The sequence below is a fragment of the Narcine bancroftii genome, chromosome 4 (assembly GCF_036971445.1).
Source record: "Narcine bancroftii isolate sNarBan1 chromosome 4, sNarBan1.hap1, whole genome shotgun sequence".
Classification (NCBI taxonomy): domain Eukaryota; kingdom Metazoa; phylum Chordata; class Chondrichthyes; order Torpediniformes; family Narcinidae; genus Narcine; species Narcine bancroftii.
In genome coordinates this window covers 177,587,550-177,605,032 of record NC_091472.1, presented here as the reverse complement: position 1 = coordinate 177,605,032, position 17,483 = coordinate 177,587,550, and the positions used below count along the sequence as shown (strand labels likewise).

The following is a 17,483-nucleotide window of genomic DNA, read 5'->3' as shown; positions in this document are numbered from 1 at the left end:
CACTAGTTCCCAAAGCAATTTGAGCAAATGTCCTTTTGTTAAAGTAGAGGTTTAAGTCCCTCCTGAGTGTTCAGGCTACATCAGTCCATTAAATGTTAAGCAGGGTACTCATCTGTACATGTATTTTAAAGTATCTGTTTGAATTGACAACACTGCTGTAAGCTTGTCTACATGTCAGCTATTGTCATATAAAGTGGCCCACTCTATAATCTCATATAGAGTGGGCCACATCTTGACACTTGGAAGTGACTTGCAATCATTTTGGCAATGCTGTATTTGATTATTTCATGCAAAGCATCCGAAACCTTGAAGATTTAAAATTTGAAAATTTGTGTTCTGCTTGTAAATTTTCATCATTTTAATGCTTTGGTTTTTTTAAAAAATGTTCATAATTGACCAGAGTTTAAAAGTTTTAATTTGTATTATAATTCTTGTAACCCTGGTTTAGACAATATACAATGTATTTGATTATGTTTTGCTACAGTAACAATTGTGACATGCTCATCCATTTGTAACATTTCAAATAGCCCATTTTTTGAGGGGGGTGGGAAAGAAGGATGTATTTTAGTAGCAATAAATACAATTAAAATTGAAAAAAATGGTTCCTTGGGATGAGGACCCATTTGACTAATCATTATCAGGAAAAACATGCAGAACTAGTGTGGTAGATGAAAATATATGAACTAACTGCATAATATATTTAATAATATGTATCACTTTATACATGTACACAGGCTGATGAACTTTGATAAACCCATTAGAATAGTCTCTGGCAAAACCATATTTTTCTTTCCACAAATGCAACCTAACCTGAGCATTTCCAATATATTCCTGCTTTTCTTTCAGATTTAATTTCGCTACATTTTTCCCCACTCCTCCTCGAGTTCTCTGTACTTCCTGGATATTATTCTGCACAATCCACAGGTTCCATCAGTATGGATTAGGGGAGGCTGGTGCGTATGCATTGCAATTGGCATCTCTGCAACAAATTTGTCGTCTTGATTGTGAAGGCATTGCTTGCAGATGATGGACAGAAGGCCCCTTCAGACTGGCACTCAATTCCAAAGTCATCCTTTATCAGCTCAAATGCCTGACTGTCAGAACTTGCATTGTACCAATCCTCTAGATTTGCCTTTTTTTAAAAAAAAACAATACATGCTCTTTAGGATTCATTTCAGTTATTTCCATTTATCGCTTTACGAGATATTGGCTGTTCTCACGATTTGCCTCCTTTCAAGTCAGATTATTAATTTCTCAGAAGTTCTCCATAATCTCTCATGATGACATAGCTCAGCCTATGTACAACCAGAATGAGTCATAAATTGATGTTGGGAGCGGAAAGGGTTCCTCAAATATTTGCAGGTTTGATTATAAGGGTGGTGTTTTTTTTTGTTAACTTTGCACCCAGAAGCAAATTTGATTGACATCATTCTGACTTTATCAAAGGAAAAAGGTCTGCAGGGCCGGGTCATGGCTGGGTTGAGGAGAAGTAAACGTGCTCGAGTGGGATTTGGAAACTGCAAGACAAGACATTGCAGGAGCAATGTGAGGGTACCCAGTCACGGCTGGGGGAGGCAAGCGAGGGAGTGATTGTGCAAGCCAGTTGTAGATGGAGAGGAGAGGAGTTGTAAGAATTAAATTTACTGGATGATTGAGGATTTGTTGGAGGGGTTGATTATCCAGCAGATTTTGCAATCCCTCTGCCCACAAACATTATTTACATCATGGATTCATTTCTTCTTTTACCATGCAGGTTTTCCATGGCCCTTTGTCACATGTTGATGAATGAGGAACACATGGGCTCCCTGTCTGGAACATTTTGGATTGTAGATAGTCACATGACCTCCTTGTCTGAAACTTATTTGGAAGTCACATCACCTGCCAATCAAGGTTGGACTTTGGCCACCCATTAGTGCACACCTTACCATTTGCTCATTTAAATGATTCAGTGTCATAATTGGCCAGACGCCCAGCTCAGAACAGTATAAAACTTTAAACACCACATTTCTTTCTCTGCCTCTTGGTCTAAGTCCCAGACAATTGCTCCAAGCCAGGTCACTACACTCAAGTGAAGCTGTAGTATTGTGATAGATCAGTGCTTGCAGATAGCCACACCCCCTTTGTTACAGGGAATTGGGAGTGTGTTTGAAAGTCCCCATCTGTGAAATGTGTACACATGCAGGGGCGTGTAGAAGATAGGCAGCCACTGGTATCAGAGTCCAACCTGGGTCCGATGTGAATGTCTATATAGTTGTTTAGCAGTAGAGCAATTTTTTGACATTTTCCTATGTGTTCAATAGTTACCTTTGATTGTAACACTTGTGTCCAGACTCATCTCTCTGTGAACCCACCAAACCTGATACTTTCCAAACACAACTCCTTTGAAGCCAAGTCAGTATTAATGAAAAGAGAAAGAAGAATGCAACTTCAACAACTGACCCAAGCAGATTGGTCACATCATTTACCATGCTTCAGTTAAAACCTAGGTGAGTTGGTTCAAAACAAAAGAGGAGACACACAGATCCTGAAATCTCAAGCCAAACACAATCTGCAGAGGAAGTCAACAGATCAAGCCGTACCAGTGGGAGAAACCGAATGGTTGACATTTCAAGCTGGAACTCTTCGTCCTGATGAAGTTTTGGTTCAAGATGTTGATCATTCTTTTTATCCCGCTGCTGCTTGACCTGCTAAGCTCCTCTTAAGTTTGGCTTAAGATCAAAAGTAAGATGGGCTCCTATTTCACATGCTCATCTTTTTCAGGTTCCAGACTAACCTCGTCAGGATAAGAAACCACTTCATGCTTATTGCCTGAGCTGGTTCTCCGAAAGTGATATTCATTTGTTCTATATCTCTGCTCCTATTCCTTAGCTTTACAAATGTTTCATTTTTCATGCAGGGAGTTTTTGAATACTAGTTGTATGTAAAAATTAAAAGAAATCATAACTTAATCTATCTCTGGATTAATGAATGGAAGGAATATTTTAATTTGGTGATAAAATGAAAATCAAGACCACATGCTGTGGGATTCTGGCCAAACCCTGTCCTGAATGCAGGGATCTGAATTTGGCCTTGTAAACAAAAGCTAGAATTTTTTTAAAAAAAGGCAGCATTAACGAACCTTACGGATTTAAAATTTACTTTGGAAATAATTTGAAATCCTTTTTGGTAAAGAAAACAACACACTAATTATTTGGTTATGCCAAGATCAAAATTGACTCAGCACTAGGTTAGAAAGTACTGTTGTGCAAAATATTGCACATCACATCTCACTGCCACCCATCTGAGAATGGGTAATAAACCATACTTATTTTTAAAAAATGAACTGCAAATAATATTCAGACCTGCAATAATTTTTTTTTACTCCTTCACAAGGAGATTGTGCACACGTTTCCTGAATTTTTATACATTATACTTGTTAAATTACTCTAAGGGATATGGTACTAGCTCAGTTGGCAAGGGCAAGTTGGGCTGAAGGGCCTGTTTCCATGCCAAATAACTATGACTATTGTGAAGCTGCAGGTCTAGAATAATAACCTGTAATGAAGCCTAAACTTTTGCTTGAAAAATAAGCCTCAGATTAGTGAAAAAAATATTTACTCATATATTTGGAGTGATAGTAAAATTATAAAGAACAAAATTGACACAGACTGATTTGCAAGAAATCACTTTTCTTAAAGATGTGATTACTGTTCAATGTTATTCTCTGCCCTGAACACTAATATGCTCCACTCTTTGCCAGACTGAATGGGAAGAAAAAGTCCTTGATTAGATCAGAGTGAGCCAGCACTTAGTCGTAAGCCAGAAAGATACCAAGGTGAGGTCATTTGCAACTTTAACGTTTTAACATCAATCACAAAACACACTTTGATCCCTTATCCCTCCAAAGTTTCTCTTTAAATTACTGCAATCTTTGTTTTATCAGAATCATCCCAATCCTGATGAACTATAATTTCCTCCAGCTAAATATATTGTATATTGCATTCCCACCAACAATTCTATCTTGTTTCCGAACCATAGGCCTCAAGCTGATCACAAGTTTCATAAGATCATAGCATCATAAAAAAAGACAGCATGGAAGGGAAGTCAGGCATTCAGGACATTGTATTCATGCTGGCAGTAAAGGGACTCTGGACTAATTCCACTGACAAATCTTTGAAGTACTCATTCATGTACATTTAAACATGATTACTGTCTCAATTACATTTTCAACCCAAGTTCCAGGTCGCTAATGTTCACTGACTGAAAAACTTGTTTCTCTACTCCCCTCTAATTCTTCTACAGTATTAATTAATATACATCTGTGCTGCCTAGTTATTGACCTTGCTGCCAAGCGTAGTACAGCCTTCCTCTTTACCCTATCTCAATCTCTCATAATCCAGACAAATTGATTATATTTTTCTTTGGCTTCCTCTGTTCCAAAGAAAACAATTCTGGTGAGTCCCAGACTTAAAACTGTCATTTGTTTGCCCTGGAAACATTCACACAAATCTCCTTCATGCACATCACATCTTTTCTGTACCATGGTGACCCAAACAGTATTCATGCCTCTAACTGTGACAAACTAGTCTTTCATACTATTCCAGAATTATCTTATTGTTCTTGTGTTCTTTGCCTTATTATTGTATATGCCTTTAACTGTTTCATCCACCAGTGTGGCTGACTACAGTTTTCTGTGAAAATGCACCCGAATTTCCTCCTTTCCTTTATGCTGTTATTCTTCTATTTATTGGGTATCACCTTGCCTTGTTTGCCCTCCCCAAATTCTTGCCATCATATTTCTTTAGAAAGAACACCGGTTTAGCATGTTTATGTATAGCTAATAGACTATTTGCCTGAAACTTTCCTGACCATTAATCCCACTGCCAATAATGGCATGATCTAAAAATTTATTGGCCTTAGCCCAACATTTGTTTGGAATGCATTGATATATAGCAACAACAAGGGACCCTATGGTGCTCTAGCTCAAATTGGTTATCAGGCATAGCTGTGGCCACTATTAATAGCAACATTGTTCAATCAGGGAGAGGAATAGACCAAGTAATTCAAGCCTAATAATGATGGAAGGAAAGTTATTCAAGGGACAGTCAACAACATTTGGTGGGTTGCAGAATGCCTATTTTTCTCTTGCTTCTCTTATTTTTGTAGTTCTTTTAATATATCCTCATTATGATTATTTCTAATATTTCTTCTTTTCCCCCATGGGCCTGACAGGATTTTCCCTCGGACTTTGGGGTAGACGAGTGTAGAAATTCCAGGGGCCCTGGCAGAAATGTTTAAAATGACCTTAGCCACAGAATTGGAAGTAACCCATGTTATTCCATTGTTTTTAAAAAAGGCTCTAAAAGTAAACCAGGAAATTACAGACTGGTAAGCCTGACGTTGGTAGTGGGTAAATTATTGGAGGGTGCTCTAAGAGATCATATATACAAGTACTTAGACAGCCAAGAGCTGCTTAAGGATAGTCAGCATGGTTTTGTGATTGGGTAGATCATGTTCAACAAATCTTAAGAGTTTTTCAAGGACGTTACCAAGAAAGTAGATGAAGGAAAGGCTGTGGATGTTGTAAACATGAACTTTAGTAAGGCTTTTGACAATGTCCCACATGGGAGGTTCATTCAGATGTTGGGTATCCATGGAGAGGTAGTAAAATGGATTCAAAATTGGCTGAATGGGAGAAGACAGAGAGGTAGTAGGTGATTGCTTCTCAGTCTGGAGCCCTGTGGTGAGCCTCATCGATTGGAGTTGGGACCATTGTTGTTTGTTATCTATATCAATGATCTGGGTGATAATGTGGTCAATTGTATGAGCAAGTTTGCTGATGACACTAAGATTGGAGGCGTTGTGGACAGCGAGGAAGGATTTCAAAGCTCACCGAGGGATCTAGACCAACTGGAAAAATGGGCCAGGAAATAGCAGATGGAATTTAATGCAGACAAGTGTGAGGTGTTGCATTTTGGAAGGACAAACCAAGGTAGGACACACACAATAAATGGTAGGTCACTGAGGAGTGCAGAGGAACAAAGGGATCTGGGAATACAAATACATAATTCCCTGAAAGTGAGGTCACAGGTGGACAGGGTTGTGAATAAAGCTTTTTGGAATCTTGGCCTTCATAAATCAAAGTATTGAGTACAGGAGTTGGGATGTTATGGTGAGATTGTATAAGACATTGGTGAGGCCATATTTGGAGTATTGTGTGCAGTTCTGGTCACCAAACTATAGGAAGGATATCAGTAAGATTGAAAGAGTGCAGAGAAGATATACTAGGATGTTGTTGGGTCTTCAGGAGAAAGATTAAACAGGTTAGGATTTTATTCTTTGGAGTGTAAAATGAGGGGAGATTTGATAGAGGTTTACAAGATTGAGAGGCATAGACTGTAAATGCGAAAAGGCTCTTTCCACTTAGATTGAGATAAATATGAGAGGACATGGCTTTAGGATGACAGGGGAGAGGTTGGGGGGGGGGGGGTGAGCATTAAGGGAAAGTTCTTTATTCTGACGTGTTAAATGTAGGCTCACCCTCAGGTTTTAAGAATAAATTGAATAGTTAAATGGATGAGAGGTCTGGAGGGTTACGGACTGGGTGCAGATCAATGGGACTAGCGGAATGATGATTCAGCGCAGACCAGAAGGGCTGAATGGCCTGTTTTCCGAGCTGTAGTTTTCTAGAGTTCTTCCCCAATTCCTTTACAATTCTACTTCTCCATGAAGATGGGCAGAAAGTATTTACTTAAAGCTAAGTCCAGTGTCATCTTTCTTGCTTGACTGAATTGATCCATTCAGAATTCATCTAAAATTTTATTTCCACACTCCATCACGCATGAAGGATCTCAGTTTCAAGGTCTGGAATTTCTTCCGCAGCCCCACTGCACTCTCTCTTTTGACTTGAAGTCTAGAATTCTGGATAACAGGGGTTTAACTTTATTTGGTGAAGAGAGACCAAAGATGCTTCATTCTCCATCATTTAGATCTTTTCTATTTATCCATTAAAACAAATGGAATATTCTCAAAGACTGTATTCTTTGTTCATTTTTGTAGTTAGCCTTCCCATCTTATGCTAATTTTGGAGAAATCAGCATGTATGCAGGAAGCTAACTTAAGACTTTGATGACCTCAGCTCGACAAGATGGTCTGGGCCTTATGCTCCCAGCTCATCAAAATTATTAATTAGTTTGTCAGCTGCAGTCCCTGCTCGCCTGGATAAACATATCTCTACATTAGTCAATGCTGCTTTGGTAAAGAGCTGAAAGAAAGACAATTTGCACCTTTCCCTTAAATTCACTCTTACATGCACCAAATTACAATGAGCAGATCGTTTGCCTGACGTATAAACAAATCTGTCAAATTAATGGCGATTAAAATTCATCCCAAGTGCATGCTTCCTTATGGAGATTCTGCTGCTCCCCTGGTAGATCCATATCCAATTTGTTTTGACAAACTCAGATGATAATGATACCTGTATGTATTCAGATCCTTCTACGCACCTGATTTCTGATAATTCCTTCATTCTATTAAAAGTAAAAGCTCATGGGTTATGAATCTTCATCCACACTGAATTTGTGTTCTTTGCTGAAAACAAAATGCTGCAGGGGCAAAGCATTTTTGCCCAGAAAATATTATTTAGAAATATAATATACATTACCAAAGAAGACATATTGAGTGTTAATTTTCCACTTGTAGTCTATTTAATGGCATTATTTAAATCAAGTTGACTTTGCAATGAATCTTTTTGTCAAAAACTACAAGGGTTAAAAAGCTAGAAGAGGGTTGAGTGCATGGTGATAGGTAGATGGAACTTGTTGTAGGTGGCAACAAGGGGAAGGGGTTTGGAAAAATGTGGGTATCTAGCCTCTCACCAATTTGCCCACCATCCTTCTTTATCGCATTCCTTTCTTAACAGAATCCATAATCTGAAACCCCTTGACTCGAGTTATCACCTCCCAGCCTCTGTCATTATCTTCACACTTCCCTCCCCGACCTGGCTCCATTTGCTCACCAACCCTTCCTCACCTGGAATCGCCTTGCCATCTCCTCCCTCACCTCCTTATACTGGACATCTCCACTTCACTCCCCTGGTCTCGAACCAAGAAGTCAACCATCTCTCTTCCTTCACAGATGTTGCCTGTCCCATTGAATTCCTGCAGCAGCTCTTTTTTTTTTGGTCACATATTCCAAATTCTGCAGTCTCTTGTGTCTCCAAAGTCACCCGGTTAACATTTATCCTCCACTCAGGTTCTTTAGATTAATGAATACCAGAGCCTTGGAGAACTCTCTATGAAAGGCTCATTAAAATTAGAACATGAAATTTTAAAGCTAAATGTTTAAACACATAAAAGAGACATGGAGTGAAACAGAATGGAAACTGGTCCTTTGACTCACTCGGTCTGTGTGGACCATCAACAACAAGCAGATTATTGCCACTTCAATCTCTTTTCTTTCTCTTAATATCTCCACTCAGATTTTTGCACTTTCCTACAACCTGGGGGAAATTTACAGAGGCCAATAAAGGCAATCCATAAATTTTTGTGTGGTGGGAAGAAAACCGAGAACCTGGAGGAAATCCAAAGAGTTGCAGAAAGAACGTGCAAACTCCACACAAAACCGCACCAAAGATAAGTTTTGAACCCAGGTCCCTCTGGCACAGTGAGGGAGTGGCTCTAGTCACATTGGTGCTGTGTTAAGCACGTCATCTTTATCAAAGGCAATGTATAGGTACTCCCCGACTTGCAACCGATGTGATTTACGTCCATCCGCACATATAACTTTTTTAAAATATAAAATTTATGCAGTTTATGTTGCATTTGACGAACGATAACAGGGATACAGGGCATGCAAGAGCCAAAATGTGCATACTTACCTTGTTAGTCAATGTCCCGAGGTCCTTAGGCTGGGCATGGCCATCTTTGATTCCTGTGAGTAGAAATTCCAAGAGGTTGGGATTGCTTTCTAAAGGAGTTGAGAGAGTATTCTGACACCTGAAAGAAGTTTACAAAATTATAAGGGGTTTGGGCAAAGTAGAAAAAAAAGTGCTCAGTAAACAAAAATCATAGATTTAAAATTAGGTTGTTCATCTTGTCAAAGCTATGCCCGGAATGGAGATGATTGAATAAATCCTTTCAAGCCTTGCTGTGATAGTACAGATTCTATCACCAATGTGTATATGTACAGATTGTAGTGTAGGATGACTGTGATTGGCTGAGAGCATAGCCACACCTACTGGCAGGTCTTAAAGGATTGCTCCTAGCCAGACGAGGTCATTCTAGACTGGTCGACTTGCATGTGATTCGCTCCAGTCTTTTAGTTAACAAAAGCCTTGGTTTGGATCAACAAGTCTTTGGTTCTTTCTTCACACTCGACATACACAAAATGTGTTTCCCTTTTTGCCTTGTAAAGGCTGACAAAATGGTGTCAATAGTCCAGCACACCTATCACAAGAGCCATTTTTACACTGAAAAGCCGTGTTATTGCCATATACACAACCTGTCACTGGAAGCTGCTTGCTTGTTCACACTGAACAGAAGAAAAGCCAGGTCCATGAGTCCTTTTACACGACAAGCTGGCTTCCCGGAGCAAAAGAGGCAGGACATGAAGCATGGCAACACGGCTCACCCTTTAAGACTGGTCCCATATTAATATGCTCCAATTCTGATACTACCTACCTTGGCAGATCGAAGCCAGGGAAGTTCAGACCCCACAATCCGCCTTTGATACATTCACAGAGTTCTCGAAAGGCGAATACCCAGCGTTCAACCACTGTGTAAAAGGGGTAAAAGAGAAAGTGAAGCAAAAGGGAATCTGGTCACTGAGACTTTTTATCTTGCAAAACCTCTTTATATTGAAAGAAATTTCTTCAGTTTCTATTTCCTGCACCCTCATGCTGTCAATGGGCAGGGTTAAAATAACTGTGACGTTCACAGAAAGGGAAATCAATATTCTTCCACACTGAAAACAAAACACAGATCACAATCCGGTTAGGATCTCAGAATCATGTTTGAAATTGTTTATTTCAAAGGACAATTGAGCATGCAATTGAAGAGATCTAATCATCATGGTTATAGGTTGGAGCCTTTTTCCTTCAGTGATTCCCTGAGTCTAAATATTACCACAACATGATACATATGTTATCCAACTGTACAAGTTTGAAATGATTTATCATCTGAAATTTTACTTCTACAAGTGGGTTCCAGTTGAAAACTACTTCCCTTCTTGCTCTATGCATCACAATCCGAAATGTGGACCAGACTGTTCTTCTGGAAGTTCAATTTGAGATTTTCATTGTAATTGAAGTCAGGTAGAGGTTCCATTATTGTCACAATATACTACATTTAGAATGTTACATACATGAAATGCTTTAACTTTGGTCTTCCATAAGGCAGACAGAGAGTCGCCACTTTGTCCAGTGCCTCTACAGCACCTGGTGTTCCGAGGCAGTCTCCTCCTCCAAGTACTGGCCAGGCCTGAGCCTGATTAGCTTCCGAAATCAGACAATCTCAGGCGTATTCAGGCTTCAGCTCTTTATATTTTTATTTACCAAACCTTCATAAAATTATGGACAAAACTTTGTTAAAATGATACTTCCCTTTTCTTCAATGAACTTTTTAACTTGCACAGACCTAACACTTAACCACAAGACCCCACCATCACCCATCAAGCCACCAACTCCAACATCATATCTCACCTCATTGACTCTGGGTGCGGCCACCAACCTCCTTGTCTCCCATCCTCGCACCTCCCGTTTCTACCTTCTACCCAAGATACATAAACGTAACCATCTGGGCAGACCCATTGCTCTTGCCCCACGGAACTAGTTTAATCCTACGTTGACTCCATCTTTCCTCCCCTTGTTCAATCCCTCCCCACCTACATCCGCAAAACCTCACACACCCTCCACCTCCTCCAAGACTTCAGGTTCCACAATCTGGACTGCCTCATCTTCACGTTGGATGTCCAACTCCTTTACACCTCAATTCCCCTGCAAGGACTCCATCCCCTTCTCTCAATTTCTTTGTCTCCGCCGCATCTGCTCCCAAGATGAGGTCTTCCAGTCCACAGCCTCTGAAATGTCTGCCTTCTTCCACAAACATGGGTTCCCCTCCCCCACTATTAACTCAGCCCTCACCTGCACCTTCTCCATTCCCTGCTCATCTGCCCTAGCCCCCCCCCTGCCCCTAGAAACAATAAACACAGAATCTCCCTTGTCCTCACTCACCATCCCACCAGCCTCAGCATCCAACACATTATCCGCCAAAATTTCCAGCACTTACTACAGGATCCTACCACCAGATGTATTTTTCCTCTCCTCCCCTCTCAGCATTCCGTAGGGACCGGTCCCTCCGTGACTCACTTATGCACTCCCCCTCCCCACCCATCGCCCCCCGGTATCTTCCACTGTGGTCGTAGGAAGTATAATACCTGCACCCACACCCCCTCCCTCACCACGGTCCAAGGTCCCAAACTGACCTTTCAGGTGAAGCAACACTTTATCTGTACCTCCAAAGAACTCATTTACGGCATCCGGAGCATCCTCTGTGGCCTTCTCTACATTGGAGAAAACGGTCGCAGAAAAAAAAACGTTTGCCCAGCACCTTCTCTCCGTCCACAACAAAAGCGACCTCCCTGTAGCCAACCATTTCAATTCTGAGTCACACTCTCAAGCTCACATGTCTGTCCATGGCCTTTCACACTACCCTATCCTGATCACACACAGATTGGAAGAACAACACCTCATTTTTTGTCTGGGAACCCTCCAATCCAAGGGCATGAACATTGAGTTCACTGCATTCCACTAATCAGCTTGCTTCCCCATTTCCCCCCCCCCCCTTAACTAGTTATCCAGTTCCTACTTCCTTTCTCTCTCCACCTACCGCCCCCCCCCCCCCTTCCTGTGGTCCTCCCCTCTCCTCCTATCATCTCCCATCCTCACACCCCTCCCCACTTTTGTTTGGGCATCTCTCATGTTCCCCCACACTTTGATGAAGGGCTCAAGCCCGAAAAGTTGGTGATGTATCTTTATCTTTGCTAGATAAAGACACTGTTTGATCTGCTGAGTTTCTCCAGCATTTGTGTGTTTTTTCACTTAACCACAATGTCAACAGGATCCTGTGTCCATCACATCTAGTTATTTAGTAATCCACAGAAGACTATATTAGTTTTTAGTTCTAAAAGGCACACTTTTTGCATACAAGCAAATATGATTTGGTGAAATGAGGAAACTTGATGCAGATTGTCAGTTAATGAGGTGGTTGTTTTCCTCAGGCAGTAGACCTTGGGATGCAATTCCATAGCTCATTGAAAGTGATAAAATTTCAGGTGGATATGACGGTAGAAAAGTATTCGGTTTGCTTGTCTTCACAGCAAAACATTGAGTACGAATTGGGACTTGATCTTGCAGCCATATAAAACATTGTTTAGACCTCGCTTTCAGAATATGTACAATTCTGATTGCCACACTATTGGATAGATGTAATACAACCAGAGAAACAGAACCTTGCAGCACAGTAACAGGATCTTCAGCTCTACTAGTCTGTCCCAAATTATTATTCTGCCGAGTCCCACTGACCTGCATCCAGTCATAGCCCTCCATACCGATCCCATCCATGCACCTGTCCAAATTCTTCTTCATTGTTAAAATTGAGCCCATATTTACTACTTCAGCTGGCAGCTCGTTCCACACTCCCACCACACTCTGTGTGAAGATGTTCCCCCTAAACTTTTCTCCTTTCGCCCTTAATCCATAAATAGGTTTGTTTCTCACCTATCCTCAGTAGAAACAGTCTATCTACATTTACTCTGTCGATACCTCTCATAATTTTAAATGCCTCTTTCAAATCTCTTCTCATTCTTCTACGCTCCGGGGAATAAAGTCCTAACCTGTTTAACCTTTCCCTATAACTCAGTTCCTGAAATTTGGGCAACATCCTAGTAAATCTTCTCTGCACTCTTTCTATTTCATTGAAATCATTCCTGTAGTTAAGTGATTAAAACTCCACACAATACTCCAAATTTGGCCTCACCAATGACTTGTACATTTTTACCATAACATCCCAACTCCTATACTCAATACTTCAATTTATGAAGGCCAATATGTCAAAACTCTTTTTACAACCCTATCTACCTACAACACCACTTTCAAGGAATTATGTATCTGTATTCCTAGATCTACTGCCCTACCATTTACTGTGTATGTCCTTTCTTGGTTTGTCCTTCCAAAATGCAACACCTCACACTTGTCTGCATTAAATTCCATCTATAATTTTTCAACCCATTTTTTCAGCTGGTCCAGATCCTTTTGCAAGTTTTCAAAGCCTTTCTCATTCTTCCTAATGCATCCAAATTTTGTGTCATCTACAAAGTTGCTAATCCAATTCACCACATTATCATCTGCATTATTGACATAGATGATAAACAACATGGTCCCAGCACTGATCCCTGAGGCACACCACTAGTCACAAGCCTCCAGTCTGAGAAACAATCATCTACCACTACTTTCTGGTTTCTCCCATCCAGCCAATGTCAAATCCAGTTCACTACTTCACCATGAATACTGAGTGTCTAAACCTCCCATGTGGGAGGCCTTTGACAAGGCCTTACTTAAGTCTATGTAGACAATATCCACAGCCTTTCCTTCATCACCCTTCCTGGTAACCTCCTCAAAAAGCTCTACAAGATTGGTTAAACATGCACAAAGCCATGTTGACCATAGGTGTACGACCTGGGGTCGGGGGGGGAGGGAACTGCCCTCCCAAATTCGGATAAAACAGTGGGGAAAATTCAGGCAACGCAAGAAAAAAATGGATAAAGTAAAAAAAAGATAAGCAAATTAACAATAACGGCAGCCCTGCTCCACCACGTCTTGGCCTGGGCACCTTCACACCCAGGGTGCCGCTTATCTCACCTCCAACCCAGTGTCTGGACACACCTCGGCCTCCTCTGGGAACGGGCTCATTGCTGGGGAAATGGCACTTAGTGTCAGTGTTCTGACCCTGTGACATCAGCACACATATGCTGGGGCTGGTTGTCATGTGACAGAGCGGTTGCAGCCTGAGTGAAGGACTGCTGCTGACGGATGGAATGACTTGCTGTGAACTTCCCACATCTCTACGTTGTGAAACCAGAAGGTCTATATAGCATTACCCAGTGTCATTCACACAGCAACAAGCCTTCCCAACCCCACCCCCAGATAATGAAGCAGCCCGGGCCAGAGGATAGATGGGAGTCTTGGCCTTAGACGGATCGGAGTCAGAATGATTGGGGACAGCTCTCCTGCACCAGAAGCCACTTCATGGAGGAGGCAGCAGTTTGTGTTCAGGCACAGAGGTGAGATGCGAGGCAGCCAGGCACAGTGTGGGCCCTGTGCAAATTTTCAGGCAAATCAACCTCTCTGCCCCACTTAACCAAAGAGTCTCCATATGCCGGGGACTATCCAAATACCTGTATATATGATCTTTGAGAATATCTTCCAATAATATCCCTAACTTCAGACTCATAGATCTTTAATTTCCTGGGTTGAATATTTGCTCCATGTTGCTTAAACCTGCTATAAACTTCTCTCTTCTTCCGAACCAGATCCCCAATACCCCTCAAAATCCAAGGTTCCCTATGCTGGTTTACTTTGCCTTTAATCCAGACGGAAACATAGAAACTCTGTACTCTCAAAATTTCACCTTTGCTGGTCTCCCACTTACCTTGAACATTCATGCCTGAGAACATCTTATCCCAATCCATTGCTTTCTAGATCCTTTTAGATCATGAAAATTGGCCTTTCTCCAATTTAGAATCTCCACCTGAACAAGACCGGTGCTGACCAGTGGGTGCGATACATGATATGACATTCAACGTACAACGTACCACTTCCTCCCTCCGCCTTACCAGACTAACGTGCGTGTTTTTTGCGCATTAGTCAGAACCACGTCATTCATAATGCAGAGCTGTTGGAAACTCTCTTCAACAGCGCCCCTCTGAGGACTGCACCATTGGCAGCTGCCTAGTTGGCCTATTGGTAGCACTGGCCCTGAAAGCCCAGACCTATCCTTCTCCATAATTAACTTGAAACTAATGTAATTATGATCAATGGATCCAAAATGTTCCCCTGCACATATTTCTGTCACCTATCCTGCCTCATTTCCTGATAGGAGATCCAGTATTGCACTCCCTCTCATTGATATCTCTATATATTGATTTATAAAACTTTCCTGAATGGATTTGACAAACTCCAAGCCATCTAGCCCTTTTACACTATGGTAGTCCCAGTCAATATGTGGAAAGTTAAAATCTCCTACCATCACAAACTTGTGTTTCCTGAAGCTGTCTGCTATCGCTCTACATATTTGCTCTGACTATTGAGCGATTTATAATACAATCCCATTAGTGTGGCCATACCTTTCCCGTTCCTCAGCTCCACCCATATAGTCTTAGTAGATGAGCTCTCTGATCTGTTCTGCCTGAGCACAGCTGTTATATTTTCCCTCATGAGCAATGCCACTTCTTCCCTCCCCCCCCCACCCCCGCCACTTTCAATCCTACCACATCCAAAACAACAGAACTCCGGAACATTGAACTGCAAGTCCACTAATGGCTGCAATGTCATAATTCCATGTACCAACAATCCATGCTCGAAGCTCATCTGCCTTTCCTAAAATACTCCTTGCATTGAAATACATGCACCTGAGAACATTTCAACCATGTACAAACTATTGACTTCTGACTTTATATACAACCTTCACTTCACCTTTTTGCTCTTGCACTCTCCCATCTACTCTCATTCCCATCCCCCTGAAAATCTAGTTTAAACCTTCCAGAGCAGCCCAAGTAACCTTCCCGGAAGGATATTAGTTGCCCTTCAGCTCAGATGCAAACTGTCCTGTCAGAACAGATCCCACCTTCGCTGGAAGAGAGCCCAATGATCCAGAAACCTGAAGCCCTCCCTTCGGCTCCATCAATTTAAGCTGCGTTATCCTCCTATTTCTAACATCACTAATACTTGGCAAGTGCAGATTCGGATTTCCAATTTAATGTCAGAATACATACATGATATCACAAACAACTCTGATATCCTTTTTTCTGCGGGCGCAGCAGAATTACCACCAATTGGTAGTGCAAAAAATTGTACACAGCGTATACATATAAACAAAGAACTTTAAACAGGTAACAAATGTGAACAAACTGACTGTGCAATACAGAGAGAATAGAAAAGGAAGGAAGTTCACAAGTAACCATCCTTTAATGGATAGTTTGTCATTGAGGAGTCTGATGGTGGAGGGGTAACAGATGTTCCTGAACCTGGTAGTGCAAGTCTTGTGTTACCGACACCTCTTTCCTGATGGCAGTAGCGAGAAAAGAGTGTGTGTTGGGTGGTGAGGGTCTTTGATGATTGCTGCTGCTCTCCAACATCAGTGTTCTCTGTAGATGTTCTCAATGGTGGGGAGGGTTTTGCCTGTGTTGTCCTGGGCTATGAGCACTACCTTTTGGAGGGTTTTACATTCAGGGATATTGATGTCCACATACCAGACTGTGATACAGCCAGTCAGCACACTTTCCACCACACCTCTGTAGAAATTTGCTAGGGTTTCTGTTGCCACACCAAACCTCCACAAACTCCTGAGGAAGTAGAGCCACTAACATGCTTTCTTTATGATGCCATTTGTGTGTTGGGTCAGGAAAGATCTTCTGAGATGATGATTCCCAAAAACATAAATGTGCTCACCCTCTCCAGCTCTGATCCCCCAGTGATCACTGGATTGTATACCCCTGGCTTTCCTTTCCTGAAGTCAACAATCAGCTCCTTAGTTTTGGTGACACCGAGTATAAGATTGTTGTTGGTGAACCATTCAGCCAAGTTTTCAATCTCCATCCTCTATGCAGACTCATCCCTTTCCTTTATACAACCCACTACCATAGTATTGTCGGCAAATTTGAAGATGGTGTTATTTGTACTGAGCCACAGTCATAGGTGTAAAGTGAGTGGAGCAGGGGTCTAAGAACACAGCCCTGTGGTGCTCCAGTATTGACGGAGATTGTGGAGATTTTCTTGCCAATTTTCACTGATTGTGGTCTGAGGTGAAGAAATTCAGCAATCTTGAGATCATAACGCTAGAGGTCTTGCCCTTCAGCCTAGTACTTAACTCCCTGAACTCTCCTTTCAGGACCTCCTCACCCTTCCTACCCACATCATTGGTCCCTACATGGACTATGACATCTGGCTGCTCACCTTCGCTTCTGAGAAAGCCATGAACTCGATCAGAGATATCTTGGACCCTGGCACCAGGGAGGCAACATACCATCTGGGACACTCGATCTCTTCCCTAAAACCACTTATCTGTCCCCCTATGGAATTCCCTATCACTAGCTCACCTTTTCTCCTCCCCTCCCTTCTTAGCCACCAGACCAGACCCTACGTCAGAGACCTGATCACTACTGCATGATCCTAGCAGGTCATCTCTACCCCACCAGTATTCAAAATGGTATGCTTGTTAGTGAGGGGAACC

The 17,483-nt window shown here is 41.7% G+C and overlaps 1 long non-coding RNA gene across 1 annotated transcript; it reads right to left on the bottom strand.

Annotated features, from left to right (window-relative positions):
- Positions 1–443: 443 nt before the first annotated feature.
- On the bottom strand, positions 444–9,860 carry LOC138759991 (uncharacterized). The gene is made up of 3 exons (XR_011355304.1): positions 9,660–9,860; positions 8,858–8,975; positions 444–1,132 (listed from the first exon to the last, which is right to left on the bottom strand). It is a non-coding gene; the product is annotated as an uncharacterized lncRNA (long non-coding RNA).
- Between the last annotated feature and the right edge of the window lie 7,623 nt (positions 9,861–17,483).